This window comes from Lissotriton helveticus, chromosome 12 (assembly GCF_964261635.1).
Source record: "Lissotriton helveticus chromosome 12, aLisHel1.1, whole genome shotgun sequence".
Taxonomy (NCBI): Eukaryota; Metazoa; Chordata; class Amphibia; order Caudata; family Salamandridae; genus Lissotriton; species Lissotriton helveticus.
This window is the reverse complement of record NC_136073.1, coordinates 918,893,023-918,917,154: the sequence shown is the minus strand read 5'-3', so window position 1 is coordinate 918,917,154 and position 24,132 is coordinate 918,893,023.

The window sequence follows — 24,132 nt, the reverse complement described above, 5'->3', positions numbered from 1 at the left end:
ACGTCAGTCTTCCCTTGGTATCTGGCATCTGTTTCTCCCCTAGTGTCTGTTCGCTGCTCCTGTTCTAATATTACTGTTTTCCAACCTCCACTCCCCCGTTATTTATGTCCCGCTCCCCCATAACAAAAAGAAATTATAACGAACAGGCAGGAAGACGTTGCCAGCAGTGCAAGTACAAAAAAATAGACATTTTTTACGTTAAAATCTGTTTTTAATCAGGTTGTTCAGTTGTATATAATGTTGTCTTCGTTTGTATAAAGGTAACTACAATGCTTAACACTTTTTATTATAACTTTTCAACATAAGGCACAGCAGCCACAATGCTCTACAACAAAGCCAAAGTTCTGGCTAAACACATAAGGTCCCAAATGTGAGACCTATTGGCTACGCCAATGCATGTTCTTCATTGGAATTGGGCCTGGTTGCCCGTGGTATGGTTACGCGCTGCTGGGTCAAGAGTGGCTAAAGTGGTGCAAGTTGGGAGGGAGGGTTTGAGGTTTGGATGAAGGACTGCTCAGTTTTTGAGACTTTATCTGTGAAGAAGCTGGCGATTTCTTCGCATCAGTCTATGGCGTCTTTTATTTCTTGTGGGGGGGTGCCGTTTGTTTGACCTTTGACAATGTTGAAGAGTTCTCTAGGTATGTTCTTCGTCTGGTCTAGTTGGCTGCGTAAGAAAGTGGCCTTTTCTCTAAAAATTTGTTTTTATATGCCAACCAGGTTGATCTAAGTTGAGCTAGGTTAAGACTCGAAGGGTTAACTCTCATGTCCTTTCTGATTGTCTGAGTTGTCTTCTTTCATTATTAGGATCCAAGTTCAACCAAGATTTGGATTTGGTAGATCTCAAATGTTTGAGTTTTAGTGGTGCTACTTAATCTAATACCTGTCATTGTGGCATTAAAGTGGGTTGTGAGGTCATCAGCTGTCATATTGGAGGCCTGAGGTAGTAGATGGGCCTGAATGCTGGATTTCAGTTCAGTTATGGGGACTCCTTTCATGTTCCTGGTCCAGTGCTTAGGGTTGTCCAGTCGTATAGGGTGGTGTCTGACGTGTGAGTCAATATTAAACATTATGAGATGGTGATCGGACCAGTCAGTGGGAGAAATCGATCTCAAAGAGACCAGCTTGTTATTGGTGATGATTGTATCCAGAGTTGCTCCTTGGATGTGCGTTGCTTTATTGCAGAGTTGTTTGAGGTTGGTAATTTCAAGCAGGTTAGAGGTTCTGGGTTGTAGTGTCTTCTGGGTTGTTTCAGTGGATATTGAAGTCCCCCAGGAATATGTCTTTCGTGACTGTTGGGGAGAAATTAGTTATTAGGTCGGTTAGTTCTTCAGCGAAGAGCGTACGTTCACCAGGAAGATGGTAGATGGTGTGAAATTTGCTGGGCGTGGTGCCTTTGACTAAGTTCAACACCTAGGTACTCAAGAGTCTGGTATTCTGTGGGTTTTAATCTGGTCAGCTGTATTCCTTCTTTATGAATGAGAGCTAGGCCGCCACCAGTTTTGATTGGTCTTTCATGTCTGATGATGATGTATCCTGGAGGGGTGAGAAGGTCTAGGATGAGGGAAGAATGGTCATTGAGCCAGGATTCGGTGAGGAATGCGATGTCTATTTCTTTCGTGAGTATAACATCAGCAATATCTGTGACGTTTTGTACTGCTGATCTACAATTGAGGAGAATGCACGATGGAGGACGGGGCGCCTCAGAGTAGGTGTGTACTGTATGTATAGGAGTGTACTGAGCAGGGGGTCTAGGCGAGAGGACCAGTCCAGGGGTTCCATTAGTGCTCACAAAAACTGGAATTACCAATGGGGCCGGGTTCTGGCTAATTTCGAGGTAAGAGTGGTTGATATAATCTGCTTCTCGTTCTTAGATGGGGGTGTAGAGCTCGGCTAGGTCGATGTGCCTGTCCTCACAGGCTTGGTGGGGCCAAAGAAGAAGCTGTAAGGGGGGAAGTTGTGTAGTTGCCCGGATTATGTGAGCAAGGTGGCTTTACCCGGTTGGGAAGGTCTAGCTGTAGGTGTGGGATATGTGCCGCTAGGAAGTCAATTTGCCGCTCCGTTCGGGTCGGTAGCTGGGTAAGTATTCTGAAAGGGCATTTTGACTTTGTCTGGAGTGGTGTATGACTAGGGTCTGAGGAAAGAGAGGGTACAAGGTCTTGGGATTGAGTGGCATCGTTGGGATTAGGAGTAAGGGTAGATTGGACATGTGGAGTCGGGTCATTGTTGCTTCTGGTCCAGAGGTTAGGAGGAGGTGTTGTGGGTCTTTGGTCCTAGGGAGGGGAGTGAGCAATGCTATGGAGGAAGTCTGTGTCCAGGGGATTGGCAGAGGGATTAGAGGTGGTGGCGGGTTGGGCATGTGGTGGAGGGTTGGGGGGATGTTTGCAGTGATTTTAGGGAGGTTATTAACTGAGAAATTATAGCTGAAGTTGGGTATGGAGATGTTTTGGGCAGGGGGAGTAGGAACAGTGGTGGAGTTGAGGATCGTTTGCGAGGGAAGAGTCGGGTCTCCAGAAGTCGGGGGTGCCTGTAGTGGGTTCTCTAACGGAGAACTGTTTCAATCTGTTCTGCCTCGCTTAGGATCAACCTTGTGGTGTTTAATAACTGTGCATTTGCTGGCCCTGGTGGTGTCATTTGAAGCCATTGTAGAGGGTGTTTGGCGGTAGGGTGTGATGATAGGGTATTGAGATTATAATTAGTTATGGTGGACGTCCATGAGTTGTAACATGGGTCGTCTGTGGAGGGTGATTGGGACGGTTCCAGGTTTCTTGTCGGGATGGGGGGGGAATGGGTTTGATGGTACTGATGAGTTAGAGAGGAGAGGAGTGTTGGGAAATGCCGATCAAAAATAGTAAGGTGCGGGTCAGTGGCCTGTATGAGAATGTTTCCTGTTCTGAAGATGGAAATTGTGAGTTCCCCTTTGAAGGCAGGGGTGACTGGACTGTTGGAGATTTGTTTTCGCCATAGGGAATATTTACTAATTTGGTGACTTGAAAGTGAAGAAGGAAGGTGTTTTTCCACTTAGTCGGGTGATTTGTGTAAAAGATGAAGTTAGTTTTCATTTTGCCATTAGTCACGGTGTGGGTAGTTGTCTACTATAAGTGTTTCTGTGTGCTGTTTTAAGCTACTGTGCTTTAGGTTCTTTATTGCATTGCTTGTCTGATTTTCTGGCTACTTTATGGACAATCAATCAGAATATTTGTAAACCTCACTACTCACCCGTGAGGGTCTCAAGGTGCTGAGGGAGGGTGAGAAGGGGAGGGGTGCTGCTACTGATCGAATAGCCAGGTCTTGAGTAGCCTCCTGAATGTTAGTAGATTCTGGGTCTGCCGTAGGAGGATGGGGAGGGTGTTCCAGGTCTTTGCGGTGAAGTTGGAGAATAATCTGCCTCCAGTGGGTGCTCTTCGGATGCGGGGATGGTGGCGAGGGCGAGGTCAGTGGAGCGGAGCTGGCGGTTAGGGGTGTAGAAGGTAAGTCCTCAGTTTAGGTATGCGGGTCCGATGTTCTGGAGTGCCTTGTGTGCATGGGTGAAGGGCTTGAAGGTGATCCTCTTGTTGACGGGAAGCCAGTACAAGTGTCTCAGGTGGGGTGTGATGTGGCTGTGGCGAGGGATGTCGAGGATCAGGCGTGATGTGGCGTTCTGTATGCGTTGTAGTTGTTTCAGGAGTTTGGCCGAGGTTCCTGCGTAGAGGGAGTTTCCGTAGTCCAACCTGCTACTGAAGAGGGCATGGGGACTGTTCAAGTTTCGGTTGGGATCGACCTGTAGATCTTGCGGAGGGTGTTGAAGCAGGAGGACAAGACAGCGTTGACTTGCTTGGTCATGGAGAGTTTTGAGTCTAGGATGAACCCCAGGTTGCGTGTGTGGTCGTTGGGAGTCGGTGCTGCTCCCAGTGTGGCCGGCCACCACGTGTCGTCCAAGGGGGTGGAGTTTTTGAGGAGAGGTGTTTCACCTGCACCCACGTGTCTGTATGGAGAAGTGACAGAATGTTTAAGATAGGCTGTGGGATGCTCCAGATCGCAAATTTCCCCCCATAGTCTGCCCCTGTCCAGGTTGTCGAAAGCAGCACCAAAGTTGATATAACACAGATGTAAGGGTATTTTGCGGAAGCCAGTCTGGTTCAGCGGTATTATCTGGTTTGCCTCTGCCCAGGATGTGAACTCCTCTATTATGATGCCCGCAAAGTATTTTGCTTCATTATCTATCAGGGCAACTTAACAGTAGTTACTAGGCTCGGCCTTGCCTCCTTTTTTGTGAATTGGCACAATTGTTGAGCCCTTCCAAGAATTGGGCATTCTGTTTAACAGCCTGACTTCCAGAAAAAGAGGTTGCAGGATGTCCGCCCAGTCCTCCGTCTTTGCTTTGAAAAGTGCAGGTGGAATACCGTTCGGTCCAGGAGCCCGTTCTTTCCTCCCTTTCGCAATCTGCTTTTTTATTAGAAGTGACAAAGGGCTGCTAGCTTCGCATGACGTTATGTCTTCTGTGGCTGGCAACCTCTGCTCCCTCGTCTCAATGTCGCATGCTCCAGCTTGTTCTTCTGGTGGCCAGCTATAAGGGATTTGTGCTCCGACGCCTCCTGTTTGGTTGTTAAAGTGAATAGTAAGAAATTCCACCCAGATTGCTTCTGAGATGTATGATGCGATGCCCTCATGATGAGGGTGGGTAATCCCATTCACGGTTTTCCAGAAGCGGGCACTGTCAGTGCGATTTATGTCATGTAGAGGTTTTGCCCAGGTTGCATTCTCTTGATCTCTGCTGATCCATTTCAGTCTCTTGAGTGCTGACCTTTGGTCCTTCAAGAGTAAGCGTGCACTAGCATTACCCGGAAGTCTTCTCAGCCTGCGCAAAGGGATATTTATTTATTTATTTTTTTATTTAAAGAAATTTTGAGGGACTTAAGACAATCTCTTTGGCCTTTCGGAATTATGTTTTTTCTCCATGAATACTGGGAGTGGTCTTTTTTGTAGAAAGTAGCGGCTTGGTGTTCTAGAAGTGTGGCAGTTACTGTCCCCAATGGGTGATTGGATCTTTAGAGCTGAATGCTTGAGATTTGAAAAGTTCAATTCCATCTTCTGCCTGATGATTTGTGTTTACTGAACATTTGCTTCTTGTAAAGTTGGAGGTGAAGATGGGCCCCAAGGTTAGGTCTTGCTTAATAGATCTCGGTGCAGTGGCTGTTAGCTGCTGTTCTTGTGGGCGGTGATCACTATCCCCCTTGTCCCCCATTCTGAACCCAAGGATATGTGGGAACAGAGAGAGGCTCACAAAGATGTGATCCCGTATGGAACTTGTTGTTGCAGAATAGAATGATTCGACTGGAATCATCAGGGAATCTGGCGTTAAGCGCTCAGCGGTCAAGATGTTCTAGATCTAGAAGGCGGCTGTTGAAGCATTTCTTCTTCCATGCAGTGGGGCACATTGGATGGGCATGTTGTGGATTCCAGTTTGGATAGTTACCTCCTCTCCTTCTGCTGAGCCAAAGAGATATTGAATTTGGTCCCCTGCCAGGATAAACGTCGATGTTTTCATCTGTGTTGCATACTTTACCACTTGGTCAGTGAGTTTTTTTTAGTTTTTCACTTTGCGTTTGGGAAGGATACATGAGTTGATTAGGCCCACCTCTGTGTCTTCGCCCTGGAGGAAGATGGTAATTATAACTGCTAATATTGCTGTTGAGGTCGAGCCCATGAGAGTTGCTGAAGGTATGACATAGGTGGCAAGCCCCCCAGAGCGATGTCCGAATCTGCCGCCCCTTGTAGCTGGTGTGACAAGGCACACAAAGCCCTGAATGTGCTGAGGATCCATGAGCCAGGTTTCCTGCAGCAAGATTATACCGAAAGTTCTAACGTAACTCAGGAAATCTGGGTTCTCTATTTTTGTGGCTAAACCATTGATGTTCCACAAGCATAGTCTAAATGGGGTTCCCTTTGCCCTGCTGTGGCCTTTGTCCTGTGAGTAGCACCAGTCCCCCACTGAGCATTTGATTATAGTACAGGATATTACTTCCCTGTTGAATCCTTGGCTTCTGGAGGCTGATCCCGTCCGGAATATTTCTTGTGGGTTCGGCTGACTACTAGCACTCTGTTGTCGCGATCTACCCCGAGCTCCTCTAAGTACGGAGTTTAAGTGTGCATGATGTATTTTTGGTCCAGGGCTCGAGTTGCTTTGAAATAAAGGAGATGGATAGGCTGGTTTTTGGAAGGGGGAGATGTCAATTCCCCAGTCTTGGAATGTGCCCAGTTCTTCTAGGATCATCTCTACAATTTTACTTGAATTCCACGTTTCCGTTGCAGCCTCTGGTCTTCGAGGATTAGCAGTACGTATGAACTCTATGGAGAATAGGTCCTTTTAAATTATACGGCATGATTTGGTATTGCCTTCATTAATCTTATAATATTACTGTTGGAAATGGGATCCCTGGCTGGCCAGGGCTTTCGCCAAAGTCAGTCAGAGACCACCACTCCCAAGTCAGGGCAAGGGAGTTACACGCCAAGATAACCCCTGCTCACCCTCTAGGTAACGTGGCGCGAGCCGCAAGGCTAAACTTGGAGGCGATGTAAGTTAAGTATTTGCGCACGCACCCCAGCAACAACACCCAGGACCCACCACAAAGGAAACTCCACACAAAGTTATATAAAAATATCCTTTGTATTACACCAAAACACATTAGATCAAACACACACTTTACAATGTGCCAGAGGCACGGGCAGAATTTACAGGGGATATGTACAAGACAGGGACACCTGGACCACTGTCAGGAATCAGAAGTAACACTTTCAGAAATATCACTTAGAATGTAAAACATAGAATGTAAAATCACTTTTAGCACACAACCAGTAACTACTGGTAACCAGGATCTCACTAGCACCACCTGTACTAGGGAGAAAACAACCACCTAAGTATTACAGTACCTGTAGGGGTGTAAGAACAAAACACATGATGTATCAACATTCAGAGGTGTAGCAATAAAACACAGTTGCGCAAAACTCAGATCAGTCACCACCTGTGACAGTCCCTGTGTCCCAATGTCAGGGCCTAAACGTGGCAGTTGCCCACAAAGTGCTGGGCAACTGGTACAGGGCAAGTTAGGGCAACGTTGGAGCCTCTCTGGGCTCTAGAACAAGAACTGGCCCTCATGAGCCTCTCTCAGGCTCTTCACCAGGACTGGGCACTCGAGCCTCTCGGGGCTCGCAAAGCAGAAGGCGGGCTGGAGCCTCTCTGGGCTCAAGAACGAGGAAATGGCGCTCTCAGAGCCTCGCAGGCTCTGCTCTCCAGAACAACTGTGCCCCAGAGCCTCTCAGGGCTCAAAAACAACAATGGGGCCAATGTGGGAGCCTCGCTGGGCTCTCAAAGGATTGACCGGGCCCTCAGGAGCTTCTCAGGCTCCTCGTAAATAAATGGCCCCTGAGCCTCTTCTGGGCTCTTAAAACATAGGTGGCACCTTGAGCCTCTCACAGGGCTCTCAACAAAACACTGTGGGCTGCCACTGAGCCTCGGGGCTCTGCACAACGAAATGCCCCCACGAGCCTCTCTGGGCTCGCAACACAATGTGGGCACTTGGAGCCTCTCAGGGCTCAAATGAACAAATTATGCCCCCGGAGCGTCGGAGTCCCCTCCCTGGGGACTCGAGATTCACTTTGGCCAGGAGCCTCTCAGGGCTCACAACAAGGACCTTCTGGCTGGAGGGGAGAGGGCGGGCACCGACAGCGTGTCCCGACGCCTTCCTCCCTTCACTCGTTCTCCCGGCCCCACTCACCGGTACTTGGAGCGAGGACTCCTCTGCAGCGGCTCCCTCCTGGGCGGCGGGGTCTCGCGGCCAGCCTCTGCTCCCTCCTTCAAGCTGGTCACCACGGGGCTCTCCCTCGCTCCTGGGAGCCCCGTGGAAGGTGCCGGTTGCGGACAGCTTCTTCCTCCAGTTAGGTCCCGGGCCGGCAGCCAACCAGAGTGCGGCCCGGGGAAAGAAGAGTGTCCCGCAGTACCGCCCCCGGCCTGTCTGACTTCCTGGTCGCGGGCCGGGCGGCGGCGATTCTCGAGGAGGCAAACGAGGGGTGGGCTCCCTCCAGGAATTAAGCATAAAGCGAAGAGGGCATTCGCTTGGGGAAGCAATGTCCCTGGCAGGGTGGGCACCTGCCAGGGGGCTTCAAAAACGGCAAAGACCGGGGAAAATGCCGGGTGGGCACCGGCTGTCACCAATAAAGCGCTCCTAGCGCTATGACGAAAATAACGCGCTCTCAAGCGCTAGAGGCCCAAACAAAAGTAAAAAAAGTCCACATTTGTAAAGCGCACAATCACCCGTAAGGGTCTCTAGGCGCTGGGGGCCGTCGGGAAGATTAAGCGAGCTATTGCCCAGAGTCACATGGTGGTGGGCTAACCTGCCGCCGGAGCCGGGGATCGAACCGTGGACCCCAGATTCCAGCGTCAGTCGCCCTGGCCGCGGCGCCACACCTCTCCCACAAAGCGCTCCCAAGCGCTTAGTAGACAATCCAGCGCTCCCAGGCGCTAGAAGGGCAAGACACAGCGCTCCACAGCGCTAGGGCAAACAACAAGCGCTCCCAGGCGCTTTAGGGAAGTCCATAGTCCAGAAAGAGTCCTTCAGGAGTCCAGGGGCTGGGCAGGGCCCAGGGGAGGCAAGCCTTCCCCCCGGGCCCAAGCAGCAGCAGCCCCTGGCAGATTCAAGCAGCAAACAAGAACAATAGCGCCAAACTCACGTAAGTCACCACCTGTGACTGTCCATAGGCAGGAACACCAGAACTGTCCCAATGTCAGGGGGCCTAAACGAGGCAGCTGCCCACAAAGTGCTGGGCAGCTGTGAAGTGAGTGAGGGGCCATTGCTGGAGCCCCCCCAGGCTCTGAAGAAATCAAATGTCCCCCTGAGCCTCTCAGGGCTCTGTAAGAAATATGGCACTCAGGAGCCTCTCTGGGCTCTCATCAATCTGCCACCTCGAGCCTCTCAGGGCTCAAAACCAAAAAGGTGCAGCCTCACTGGGCTGTTGGGGTCCCTCACGGGGGACCCGGGAACACTGGGGGTGCCTCGAGCCTCTCTTAGGCTCGAACACCAAATGGGGGTGGGGAGCCTCTCAGGGCTCGAGTGAAACTTGTGCCCAGCCGTTGGAGTCCCCCTCTCTGGGACTCGGAATCCGGAACTGCCCCCAGAGCCCTCTCAGGGCTATAAAACAAATATGAGGCCAGAGCCTCTCCAGGCTCAAAGAAGGAATGCCCCCGGGGCCCCACTCACCGGCTTCCTGTGGCGGGGGGAGGGGCTCCTCCTCGCAGGGGGACAGGACTCCTCTTCGGCCCTGCTCCTCTTCACTGGGGACACATGAGATCTCCCGCTCCTCGGGGCTCGCCGCAGACTTCTCCCCTCTCTCTCCTGGGCTCTCCTTCTCCCCGGGGCTCTCCCTTCACATGGGAGCCCCGGCAGGCAGCAGCTTCCGGCTTCACTCTCTGTCCTGCCCCCGGCCTGCCTGACTTCCGGGTCGCGGCTGCGGGGGCAGGACTTCCGTCGGCAGGCTCTCTGATTGGCCGGCCGGCCAACCACTTCCGGGTTGTCACTTCTTCAAGCAGGTTTCTTCAAGGCCTGATAAGGCTGGGGCCATGCCGGTTGTGGAGTCTTCACTGCTACACGGCTCTTCAATTCTTTTTTAGGTTGAAAGGAATCTGAGGATCAAGATTCAGGGGTGCCCCTAAATACTAAATGTAGGGGTGCTACGGGTACTGGCAGGTAGTACCCAATTGTCTATCTGCCTTTAGGCTGACTACACCCTTTCTATATCCCCTCCCTTTGGGGAGAGGGCATACCCATAACCCTATTGGCTAAAATCTTTCCGTCCTAAATGGAGGATTTTGTAAGGAGGGGGTAACTTCAGCTCGGGGCACTTTATGGGTGGTCCTGGCTGAGAGTGGACACACCTCTCCTGCTTACTAATTTCCCCGACAACCTTGCAGCTAAAAGTGGGGCTTAGTTAGAGGGGTAGACATCTCCACTAGCTGGAGAGGCCCTGGGTAGCATAACAAAGGGCAGGAAGCCTTTGAGGCTCGCCGCCCTGAATGATGTTCACAAGGCTCCCACCTCACGGGGGTCAGAAACATGTCTGAAAGTGTCAGGGTGGTGCAGACCAGTCAGTTGCATACGAGAAAGTTGGTCATTTTTCAGAGAGCATCTCTAAGATGCAGTCCGACTGCAGTTTGCAATAAATCTAACACTGGCATCAGTCTTGGTTTATTCTGTTGAAAAGGTTGATATCAAACTTCCAGTACAGTAAAGTAGCATTCAGTAAAGCCATCATGGAGCTGTGGACTTTGAAATTACGAACTCCCAGTCCAAGTACTCACTATGGCTTCACTGCACGTTCATTTAAGAATGGACGTAGACACTGTAGGGGAAAATTGCTCATGCAGTTATGCCCTCACCTGTGGTATAGTGAACTCTGCCTTAGGGCTGTGAGGCCTGCCAGGGGTGACTTACCTATGCCACAGGCAGTGGTGTGTAGATGTGGTACACAGGGATGTGTGCCATAACTACTCTTCAATTTTAGCTGCACCAAAACACGCAGGTTGCAGTGGCAGTGTGTGTTTCTTTCATGAGGGGTTAGAGTGGCACGATACATGCTGCAGCCCTTAGAGGACCTCTATGGCAACAAGGCCCTTGGTACCAGTGGTACCTTTTACAATTTCTTATATGTGTGCCAGAGGTGTGCCAGTTCTGGAAACAAAGATAGGGTTTTGGGAAAGAACACAGGCACTGGGAACCTGATTAGCAGGTGTATTGCCTTGCACACTTGCGTAATCTGAACTTACGCACACCACTTACTCACACAGAAACTCCAACACTCCTTTGGAGGTACAATGAGTTTTATTAATATCGTAGGCAAAGGCAATAAGTCACTGAAGCTAATTGTTAGACCCGGCCTCGTGGCGTGGTCGTCCCTGACCCGTGCACCACACCAGGCCCCTGATGATCACGGCCTACCCGACCATTCCCTCCATGATCCACACACACGACACTGAACTTCCCTGTCCTCCCCCCTCCATCTTCCCGGTACCGGACTCCCCCAAATTGTATAGGCCCCAAAGGCCCCCGGAGCCCATTCCCCTGCACCTAAGATGGCCGCCCCCTGGCCCCAGCGTGACCACGGCCCTTGACGCGCCATACCCGGCTGTGGGGTAGAGCGCTCCCCATGAGCGAGAGAGGGAGGAGTAGTTCGATCACACCTCCCACCTCCCCTCGAGAGATGGGTTTCGATCGCCTATCCGGCCTCCCTGAGGGCTGGTCCAAGCCTGCTGCGTGTCTGGGATCCCTCCAGACCCAACTTGAAAGGATGCAAGGGCCCGCATGGGACGAACCCCCAACAAGCGGCCCCCAGGGGTTAAGACCTCTGCCTGCGAGGGCTCCGGACATCAAAGAGGAACAGTCCTATATCAAGGAGTGCTCTGGGACGATCAGGAGTTGAATCCTGGAACTACGAGAGCCCTGCTGACATCGTCGCAGCTCCTACCCGGCGGAGAAGGACTTCTGCCCGAAACCATCTGAGCCCTGCTGACATCGTCGCGGCTCCTACCCGGCGGAGAAGGACTTCTGCCCAAAACCATCTGAGCCCTGCTGACATCGTTGCGGCTCCTACTCGGCGGAGAAGGACTTCTGCCCAAAACCATCTGAGCCCTGCTGACATCGTCGCGGCTCCTACCCGGCGGAGAAGGACTTCTGCCCGAAACCATCTGAGCCCTGCTGACATCGTCGCGGCTCCTACCCGGCAGAGAAGGACTTCTTCCCGAAACCATCTGAGCCCTGCTGACATCGTCGCGGCTCCTATCCGTCAGAGAAGGACTTCTGCCCGGAACCATCTAAGCCCTGCAGACGTGGTCGCGGCTCCCTCGCAACCTTGAGAACACCTGAGCCCTGCTGATTCGATCACGGCTCCCTTAAGACCGTAAGAACTGCCACATCCTTGCTCGAGCCCTGCGGACGTGGTCGGGGCTCAGAGACTATCCTGGTCCGGCTGGACCCAAGATCTACTCGTATCCCCCAGCTCGAGGATTGCGAGCTGTGCGCCAGATACGCACCTGCAACTATCTTGAACACTAAGACTGTCCCGCTACCCAAATCCCTACCGAGACTTTTTGAGCACTTGCTCTGCTTGTACATAAGAACCCTGCGGATCATAAAGATCCATTTACTTGAAATATAAAGAATACGTTCTCCTGAAAACCTACAGTGTGGTATCCCTTTTGTCGAGTGGGGCTAGCTCAGCGCGTGCGATCCTAGATTCGAGACTCTCCCCCTGAAGGGTCTCCCGCCAGTGCTCAGCAGCGTTCCTAGGAGAGGTGGGTCAGGTACATATTCTGGCCTCCCCTGGGATCGCCCCTTCTAACACTAATACATTCTTAGGCACTGAGTGAAAGGCAATAGACAATGAATACACCACACTATATACATAAATATGAAACTGTGAATACAGGTATATAAACAGTTAATGTACAAAGCACCTCACCAGATTCATTTGCAGCACCCGAGACTTCAACATCCCTTGGCCAAGCACTGAACACCAAGTCGGGAACCCATAGACCGGGGCTCAGGGGGTAATCTCTTTGGGCACCAAAGTTGTCCCGCGAGTGCGTCCACTCCAAGACTGAGTTCCTGAGCTCCACCCCACAGACACCGCTTTTTATAGTTTAAATCAACCTGTTCGAGAAGCCTCTAGCAGGCGCTCTCGCCCATCTATTCACAGGTGCTGGCCCCCATCTCTGCATCAGACCCGCCCAGACGGACCTGGCCAGATTCTGCTTGGGCTGTGCTGAGGCCAAAGACATTCCTTTCCCTATTCTACGGCCTTGGAGCTCTGAACGGCTATCCTCCCTATGTCCTAGACATAAGTATGGAATGCATGAAAAACACTCTGAAGGTACACGATAACCTCACGAGGCATCCTCACGAGATGCCTCGCACCCATCTGTGCTGGTTTACGAGAAAAACATGTTTATGTTACTGCTTAAGTGTAACTACAGGGCAAAGCAGCACAAAATGGAAGTGCGATAAAATAAAATGGAAGATCAGAATATTGCATGGAATCGAGGTCAACATGTAATTTAGCACGTGTAAAATGGCAAATGCAGTACATTCCACCCCTTGACCTTCGATTCACCCATCATACTCCATGGGCCTAAATACCATGGATCTGGGACTAAAAAGGGAGACAAGATTAGGAATGCATTGAATGCAACAACATAATGAAATAAAAATGCAAATAATGACTATAATAACACCCAAGATATACCGAAGCTTTCCAAAATTAGGCAGCCATCCCAACAACCAATCCCACCATCCTTGGTCAATGTCTTGGGTAACCCCTTTCACTAAATCTTTTAAAGCATTAATATGTGCATGGATAGACGTAGAATGAGCAGATAAATTGAAACAACAGAGCCCATCAAAGTCCTCGCAACCGTGGTTATGTTTTAGCAACAAATAGTCCACAGCTGCCCTATTTTGCAAAACGGCCTTTCTTGTTCCTTGAACATCTAATAATAATTCAGCTAAAGCGGCAGAAGTATGATTGAGATTTTTCACTATTAAACGGGCAAGCTTTGCAATTGTCCTGGCATTATAAACAGACAGTCCTGGCACTCCTACAATGGAAAGAGCCAAACTAGTATATTCTGTTCTAGAAAGCAAATCAATATTGGAGTCGCAATCCTCAGGTAATTGAATAGCGGCTCTAGAAGAGCGAATACGAGTAACAGAATGCATGGGAAAAAGCATAAGGCTTAATCGTGATAAGGCACAAGGTCCTCCCGTTATATTAGCTGGTATGTAAGTGTATGAAATATTACCACACGAGAACATCCATCCTTTAGGTAATTTCACATGGTTAACATGACTAGTGGCTAATACTGTGTGATTACAAGCCATATATTTGGTAACATTATTACAAAAACGGTCACGTCGTGACTGACATAATGTTTGTTGATCGGGGTCAATTGTTTGCTTTTCTCTAGTTTCAATTGGCCACACTCGCCAATTTGGGCAGGGTCACAAGTTAGTTGATAGCAAACATCTCCAGTAGAGATATTGTAAGTAAAAATACTCATCATGTTCCTCCAGAGGCTATCTGTAACCTCCGGGCAAAAGCGACAGTACTCATAAAGACTCAGATGTGTTCGAACATCACTTTCCTCCACTACCCCATCAAAGTTAGTTTGGTTGAAGATGTGTAGGAGCACATGTGCAGGGGTAGGTACGGCGACAAGACAGGTGGATATTATATTAGCTGTACTCTAAAGATTTCTCATATAGAAGTAGGAAGTGTTCAGCACATTCCCGGCCAAGTAGGTCCAGATGTTATCCGGTTGCTGCAGCAATACTGTCATCAGACTCGGGCGGCTGATCCCCTTCAGCATCCCCGGGCCCTCCCGGACCCCTCGGACACGCCCAAACCCCGACCACACCGCGCAAGCATCGAAGCGGCAAGCCATACTGTGATCTAGAAACAGAAAACAAACTGGTATAATCACTCTCGCAAATAAAAAATTTCAGCATTTACATTTTCCCACTTTTCCTGTCCGGGTTTCATGATGACTAGGATATTATCCTTGCCCTTAGTGATCAATTCTGCAGGTTCAGGAGGTTTTTTTGGGGACTCCACCCATAATTTTGCCCCTGGGTTCTTGTCAGTAGATCCGAACCTGCCCTTTCCTCGCACAGTTAGAAGGGCTGGGGCCGTCCCCTTCATGACATTTCCTCCATAAACCGGCATGATGACCATTTGGGCAACGCGGTCACCTAGTTGCACAATCAGATCATTGTTTCCACTGTTCAATAGGATAACTTTGATCTCCCCCTGGTAATCGGCATCGACCACTCCACCTAAAACCTGGATGCCTTTAAGGGCAAGCCCAGATCGAGGAGCAATTAGCCCGAAACGCTCTGGGGGAATTTGAACTCCAATTCCTGTCTCAATCAAGGTAATGTCTCGTGGTTGCAATCAATAGATTTTCAAGGCATGTAAATCAAGACCGGCAGCCTCTGGTGTGGCACGATATGGAGCCAAAGCTCCGGGAGCTGTCCCCCAATACAGAATCGTGTTTGTGGCCACATGGGGCTTAATCTGCAAAGCTGGGGTCAACATGGGCATCAAAGGAGTCTCTGCATCAGCAAGGGGTCGGTTATTCAAAATCTGCAATGTATCAGACAAGTGATCCCGCCACCCCTTCAATGACCCATCAGACAACTATTTCAACTGCTCTTTCAGCAAACCATTCATTCTCTCATTCAAACCTGCTGCCTGTGGGTAATAGGGTATGTGATAGATCCATTCAATGTTATGCTGCACACAAAAATCTTGCACCATCTTTCCTTTAAAGTGTGACCCATTGTCACTTTGGACCTGCAATGGAATTCCGTAATACAAGATCGACAAATTAAACGTTTTCAGAGTGTTAGACTGGGTTGCTCTCTTGCATGGAAAGGCGATGAGATAGCCAGAATAGGTATCCACCACCGTGCATGCATACTGACATCCTCGACTCATTGGCATCGGCCCGATGAAATCAATTTGCCATATCTGCCCTGGTAACTTCCCTCTGCCTAACTGGCCTCTCACTACCTATGGAACTGGTCTGTGCTGAGTATGCTGACAAACAGGACAGTGAATGATTGCAGTCTCAATTAAATCTAGGGGAATATACATCCCTCTACCTTCAGCCCACCTGCTAGTGGCTCGCTCGCCCAAATGTCCACTTTTCTGGTGCGCCCATTTAGCCATGCCCACCAAGTCTGAATCCTGCGTCTCCACCTCAGCTTCATGAATCTTCGCTTCTTGGTCTGCAAAGGAATGGCACCAATGCTCTAGTGGCGCAGTCCGGCAATGAGCATCGACATGATACACTGTAACTGTACTCTGTGACAACAATTCCCAAATTTCCTGCCACAACTCCTTTCCCCAAACCTCCCTGTTGTGGATCATCCAATTGTGAGCCTGCCATGTGGGAAGCCAAGTGGCTAACCCATTGCCCGTAGACCATGAATCAGTGTAAATGTGACATTTACCAGGGACCTCTTGCTTTAACGCCTGGTAAACCGCATACAATTCTGCAAACTGACTACTTCTTCCTCTCCAGTAGTTGACAACAACTTTTTGGTCACTGGATTATATGACGCTGCCTTCCAATGTCTCTTAGTCCCCACATATCTAGCTGAGCCATCTGTAAACCACACATGCTTTTTGTCCTCTGCGGACAACTCTGAAAAAGGCCCACCCCATTTCACCGGGGACTCCCGCACTTTAGGTTCATCTTGCAACATTTCTGCATCTGCTACAGGAGTCTGTGCCACTTGCTCATGCAGCACTGGGGTCCCCTTAGGACCAACTCGTGCTCTGTCTTGTATGTACCACTTCCATTTTATGACACTAGCCTCCTGTGCATGCCCAATCCTCTGTGTCTTGGGTGAGCTCATCGCCCATTGCATAATAGGTATCTCAGGTCTCAAAAACACATTGTGCCCTAAGGTCAACTGCTCGGTTTCCACCAGAGCCCAATAGCATGCCAACAACTGCTTCTCAAAAGGAGTGTACCGCTCTCCAGCATCAGGTAATTTCTTTGTCCAAAACCCTAGGGGCACCTTCTGCCTCCCCTGCTTTTGCCACAGTCTCCAGGTTGCATATTGATCCTGGACAGTTACATTTAAATCAATGCTTCCCTCTTGTATGGGCCATAAATCCAAGGCGCGCTGTACAGCCTCCTTCGCTGACTCAAACGCCTTTTGCTGGGCCTCCCCCCCTCAAACTCATGCTTCTTCCGCGTTACCTTGTACAGAGGGGCAAAAATCTGACTCAAATGGGGAATGTGCTGCCTCCAAAAACCAAACAATCCAATGAAACGCTGCGCTTCCTTCCTGTTTTTCGGCACTGCAAACTCTTTGATCTTTTGCCTCACTTGTGGCAGCACTTCCCTGTGTCCCTGATGCCACTGAATTCCTAAAAACTTCACACTCTGAGAGGGTCCCTGCACCTTCTCGGGGTTAATCATCCACCCTTTGCTTTGCATTGCTCTACCACTCTGTCTAGTTGGGTCTGCACCTGCTCTTGGGTCTCTCCTTGAATCAACACATCATCAATGTAATGGCAAAGTGGCACTCCAGAAATGATTTACACCTCGTCCAAATGCTCTCCCACCAGCCGGTGGCAGATACTGGGACTATGTAAATACCACATCGGAAGAGATTAAAACGAGTTCTGATTACCACCCCATGAGAATGCGAATTGTTCCTGGCACTCAGGGGCAAGTGGAATTGTGAAAAAAGCATTGGCAATATCAAGTGCCGCATACCATGTCCAATTGTGTTTCTGAATTTTCTCAATCAAGGTGATGGTGTCTGGGACCGCGGCTGTCAACGGGGGCGTATGCTTATTAAGCTCGCGGTAATCAACTGTCATGCGCCAGCTTCCGCCAGGTTTGCCCAAAGGCCACACGGGGTTATTCCACGTCGTGGTAATCGGTCTCACCCCCGCCTCCACCAAGTCCCGAATGGTTGCGGTAATCTCATCATGTCCCCCTGGAATCCTGTACTGCTTTATGTGAACCACTTTTGTTGCTTGGGGCACCTATACTGGGGGAATCTTCAAGCGCCTCACCCTCACAGCAGCTACAGAGAAGTACTGCTTTGATCCAAACTGATAGCATCCATCATCTAAGTATAGGGTCATACCTTTCTGAATGTCAATACCAATAATGTACTCAGGAACAGGCACAATCAAAACAGTGTATGCTCTCTTGGGAAGTCTGCCTATTTTCATCTGAATTACCGTTTGCACTGCTGGTGTTTCCTGTCCTCCCAAACCTGTGATAGTAAAATATTGTCCTTTAAATTTTCGTGGATTGCCATGTATCAATGTGGCCTCCCCCCCCGGTGTCTACTAAAGCCCGCACCTCCTGAACATTTCTATTTTTCCAATAGATCTCAACCCTCACATGTGGTCTATTATCTTTGCGAGCACATCCCTGTACCGGAGCTTGGCCAATTTCCTAATCTAATTTTTGCCTGTGCAGCTCTGCATCTGCCCAGCACAGGTCCCGGCGCAGATCTGAATACAATGTTGGGTAACCCTCAGGGAACAACTCCTCCTCTTCCCGGTCCCCAACTGAATCTGTGCAATCTCGGTCCCAACCTTTCCTTTTGTCACTCTCACATGAGATTCCCTCTCTCTCACTCTCCTGACCTGCTTTTTCAGGCTTCTCCTCAGGCTCTGCATCCCTGCGACTCACTTTCTTGTTATCTTTTCTATTCACATGCCTACTCCCCTCCGTCCTATCCAGTCCTCGCTTACGTACATCTACCACATGCTTTTAGTCTCAATACCATCAATCGCACTCCATGACACCCAATCCTTTAACAGCGCCAAGAACATATCACGTCTGGTCACTCTGTTGTTATCAGTACGGGACTCTGAGCGCGAAGCCCTGTCTGGCTTGGCCCATTCCCCAAGCTCTCCCAGCTCACGGACTGCCTCGACTACTTCTCCTATGGTATTGCCGGTTTGATTCATTCACAAAGTCATTACCACAGCTTTGTATGCAGGGGGCGCCAAACGAATGATTTTGTTCCGCATTGACACAGTCATTAACTGACCCATTAAATTATGCGCCTCACCTACAAGAACAGCCAACTTCATCCCTTCCTCCTTAATTCTCTGCGAAGCATCTCTTAGGGTAAACCATGTTTTTTCATTCCCAGGCCAGTCGGAATCTGTGGGGTACTTGTGACCACACTTCCACGCAGCTAGCTGCAACAGGGTAGTTTGGTCATCACCATGGAAGGTCCGAAAATATCCCTGCACAGTGGGATTAGTACTGAGAGTACAAAATTTGGCAGCGTCCCCCTCATCTAACATGACCCCAGAAGCACCATCCAAGCTAATAGCGTCTCACCAGGCTTCTGTCTAAACCTCGCTAAAAGATCACTTATTTCTTGCTGGGTAAAATCCTCCAAACTATTTAACATGACTCCATCTGGGTTCCCTGGAGCGATTTGAAGTTTCCGTCATAGAATGGGCTGTGCTTCCACTCTCTTAGCATTTTTTCCTTCCTCGTCTCTTCGCTCCCCTTGCCAGGGCAGCTCTCCTTCTGGGGAGAATTCTGACGATTCACAGATGTTGGAGTCCCAATTTGATGGGTCAAAATCTAAGCCTGCTTTGGCAATCGCTAAATGAACCTTCCGTTTACTAACTCGCCCTCTCCTCTTCTTGTATCTGTATTCAGAAACACGGACTGCCGCCCGTTCTGCGATCGTCTCATATGTTTCTAACTTATCTTGTAATAACTTATTCTGACAGGAAAGCATTGTAGAAATATTCTTAGCTTCAACAAGTTGTTTTTCTAAGCTCAACTGTTCCCGCAGCAGAGATAAACATTTGTCAAAAACTTGACGGTAGGCATGCAATAAAACTCAACCTCTGTGACCTACTGTACATAATTCTTTACTTTTCTCCACAGGAACCTTCTGTAAACAATTTAAAACATCTTCTGGCGTTGCTTCGCCCAGACAGTCAAACCAGCTCTCACTTAATCCTGAGCTTTTAGAATACTCACGCGCCAGTGTGGAGTACGGCGTCGCCTCCCATCCAGGAATTTGCATGGGGGCTAAAGGGATTTCACTTGGTGACAAAGAACCAGAACCACCTTTCGTCTTTTTAAACATGTTCCTACCCGCGTAATTTACGTATCCTGCCACTGATTACGCCAAAATGTATTGCTTTGCCCACTTGCATAATCTGAACTTACGCACACCACTTACTCACACAGAATCTCCAACACTCCTTTGGAGGTACAATGAGTTTTATTAATATCGTAGGCAAAGGCAATAAGTCACCAAAGCTAATAAATTCTTAGGCACTGAGTGAAAGGCAATAGACAATGAATACACCACACTATATACATAAATATGAAACTGTGAATACAGGTATATAAACAGTTAAAGTACAAAGCACCTCACCAGATTCATTTGCAGCACCGGAGACTTCAACATCCCTGGGCCTAGCACTGAACACCAAGTCAGGAACCCATAGACCGGGGCTCAGGGAGTAATCTCTTCGGGCACCAAAGTTGTCCCGCGAGTGCGTCCACTCCAAGACTGAGTTCCTGAGCTCCATCCCACAGACACCGCTTTTTATAGTTTAAATCAACCTGTTCGAGAAGCCTCTAGCAGGCGCTCTCGCCCATCTATTCACAGGTGCTGGCCCCCATCTCTGCATCAGACCCGCCTAGACAGACCTGGCCAGATTCTGCTTGGGCTGTGCTGAGGCCAAAGACATTCCTTTCCCTATTCTACGGCCTTGGAGCTCTGTACGGCTATCCTCCCTATGTCCTAGAGATAAGTATGGAATGCATGAAAAGCACTCTGAAGGTACACAATAACCTCACAAGGCATCCTCACAAGATGCCTCTCACCCATATGTACTGGTTTACGAGAAAAACATGTTTATGTTACTGCTTAAGTGTAACTACAGGGCAAAGCAGCACAAAATGGAAGTGCGATCAAATAAAATGGAATATCAGAGCATTGCATGGAATCGAGGTCAACATGTAATTTAGCACGTGTAAAATGGCAAATACAGTACAGCAGGAACACAGGTACTGGGAACCTGATTAGCAGGGACACAGTGCACATTCAGTCAAAGTGGATCAGAAATCAGGCACAAAACAGGGACAGAGGGTGTGGCCAAGATGGTGACCTGATCAGACACGGAATCCGGAGGCTCCTTGCCGCGGGCCCATACCCCTATCCAACTCACAAGTATAGTCCCCAGCTGTGATCCAAAAACGGCAGCACAGCTTGCAGGGGCACAGCGCTATCACTGAGAGCAGTTGGAGAGCCCGCGATCCTCAAGGCAACCCTTTACACGGCTCGGGCTCTCAGGTGGAAATGGCGCCCAAGCTCTGAGTCTAGTGGAGAGAGAAGGAACGGACAACCGCTATCGGCCCCTGAGCTACGAGGGCGACACAGGCCCTGAAGCGGACTCCCGAAGCAACCGTGAGTCTGAGCCTGCAGCGAAGGGGGTGTGGAGCAGCCAACAGGAGCGGCGCAGTCAGGAGCCGTAGGCACGAAAATAGAGGGTGCTGCTTTTAGGCCAGCACGAACACCTACCAGACCCCCGGCAGCCCTGATCCGGGGACTTCACACAGCTGCCCTTGCTGGAGTCCCGGGGGGGCGACGTCCAATGGACAGGCCGGCAAGTTAGTGGCGATCACCAGCATGGACATCTGCGGGGACAGTGAGGGGGGCCCACCCAGGGAGCGCTAAGCAGCGACAGCAGACCAAAGGCCTCAACCAACGCAGCAGGGCGAAACTTTGAAGCGAGGTCGTAGGGCCTATACAGAACTGGGCTCAACATCGCTGTCGCTAGAGGCGTGAAGGCGGCGTCAAATAGACACAGGCGCGCCCATCACTCCGCCGAGAATGTAAGCAGCCCACTCAGCGCTCGGGGGCCAACTGAGGGGGACATCATTTACAGGCGCACGAGATTGGGCGCAATGAACTTGGACAGCAAAGCGGGCTGGCACATCAACGCCCGACAACGGGCTGAAACACGGAGGGGCGTGGCGGGGCCCAGAGGGCTACACCCCAACGGCAGGCACATACAAACCAGACATCGAGGTCTAACCCCGTCATAGGCATGCATGAGAACTGGCGCTACACAGAGTAGCTTCCCCCTCCGTCTCCACACAAATGCCTTCCGAGCTGCCTTAGAACATGTAGCTCGAACCGGGCAGAGCTGCCAGGGCTACCTACTGGAAGAGAACCCCATAGAAGGGGGCACGCCTGCTGATCTCCCCCTACAATCCCTCCCAAGGCACGCAGTGGTCCCAAACTACCGCAAAACCCCCATCGCGGGCACCCAGGCGCTTCCCAAGAGCCACTGAAGCCTTGAGGAGAGACACAAGGTATTTAGCGCATAAGCATGCACCTAAGACACAGCCACGCAGCCGCGATGATCAGGGGAAGAGGAAGAGTCACTCAAGGCAGAAGTCGGAGTGGGGCCTGCGACCATTTTCTCTCCCATTGCAGCTGAGGGGATACATTGGCAGCACCAACACGGGCTAGGAGCAGAGGCCCGGGTCGGACAGTCGACAGACCCTGCTAAGGCCAACATGAGGAAAAAAGGGGAGCGCTCACTAAAAGAAATGCTAGCTAGAGGCTCCACAACAGGAGACAAGGGGGGAGTCTCACTCCACCGGCCTCTAAGCCATCAGCTGGACAAGATGACATAGAAGCGCCTATTACCCGGGCATTTCTAGACACACTCTTCAAGACTCTCAGAGTGGACTTCCAGATCCTTAAACAAAAGGTGGCAGGAGAGGTACGAGAAATAGGCTGCGACGTTCACGAATTAGGGGAACGTGTGGCTGCCATAGAGAATGGCGAACAATCCAAAAATGAGAAGGTAGAACACCTGCAACAGGAACTCATTTGCCTCAAAGATCAGCAAGTAGACCTACAGGTGCACACGGAAGACCTTGAAAACTGGTCACGCCGAAATAACATCCACGTTCGTGGGGTCCCACTAAAGCAGGAAGGGGCAGACGTCGCCAGATACCTTCAAGGCCTTTTTAGGGAGGTTCTAGGCGCTGGCCCAGACTTTGACGTCCGCATCGATCGAGCTCACAGTGTGGGCTTAGGGAGGCAAGCGCCGTGCCCCCCCCCCGCCCCCCAGATATTTTGGCCTTCCTGACGGATTTCCCACTGAAAGAGTGCATATAACACGAGGCTAGACTGAAGCAACCCCTCAAATACCAATAACACACTATCGCCCTCTTTGAAGACCTAGCCTCCATCACTCTAAAGAAAAGGAAAGCATTCGGAGAAGTGACCACCTTCTTGAAAGACAAAGGAGTTTCGTATTCCTGGGGCCATCCCTTTCGACTGATCTTTAAATGGAATTGCAAGTTATACTAATTGTGCTCTCAAGAGACACGTGACCTTCTAGGCTTAGCACATCGCAGTCCAGAGTCTTCCCCGGACCTTCACAGCTTTCATTGGGGGACGGATGGCAGAGAGTGGGCCGCAGACACTCGCCCGCCGCTAACACAACACCGTACCACGCAACCATGACGCACGAAAGGGCATCGGCCCAACAGCGGTGTCTTGGGACACAATGTCAGAGAACCTCTAATTTTGGCACAGGGACTTAAACGCACCAAACTATGGTTGGCTGGGGGTGGGGGTAGGGGCGGGGGGCCCGGGTCGGCTGGGCTACACTGTAACCCGGATCTTTCCTCACCACATGCCCGCGGCCTTGGTTAACGGGCATTGGACTATGGATGATTGTTTGAAATGTTTAGTTTAAGTTAGGGAGAGGGGAGACAGGGGGCACGGTTGGGTCATCCAGGGAGAAGGGGGGGGGGGTAATTGGGGTGCTGCCAGGGATGGGACACAACTAGAGGCCAGGATCATGATGGGAGGATAGCGTGTTCAGAGGCAAAGGCATACAATTAGTAGAGGTAACCGCTCGTTGATTAGATGAGCCATATTTACGGACACCATGTCGACACCTACTTTCCAGGTTATAACCCTTAATGTGAAAGGGTTAAATAATCCCATTAAGAGGCGAGCTACTTTGTCCTACTTAGAGAACTCTGGGGCCTCGATCTGTCTCTTACAAGAGACACGTCTACTGTCCATGATTGGCATAGAATGTGGTTCAGAGCATTTCCCCAGCAGTTTTACTCCTCCGCTACAGATAAGAAAGGGGGGGGGGGTAGCTATATTGATCGGTTCGCCCTTCCAGGGCAAGGTGAGCGATACATTAGCAGAGATTAAGAGAAGGTTGCTGGCAATATAGGTTATGGGTGGGAGGCACCCCACCTAATTGTAGGCTCTATATATGCCCCCAACTAAGGTCAATAGCCCTTTCTTAAAGACGCCCGGTCAGAAGTCCTCAGCTAATAGGTAAACCGCTGCTGCACAACCAACGCTAGATGGCATTCAGAGAGATCTTGGATGTTGTGTCTGGTCAGGAGTAATCAGGGGTCCATTTAAAGGCCGGAGATGGTAAGCGACTGGATGGAACCTTGCAATATGCTGTATGTCCTCATGACACACTCTGATCTATAGGTCCCCTTTATAATATATGGAACAGCATGGCCAG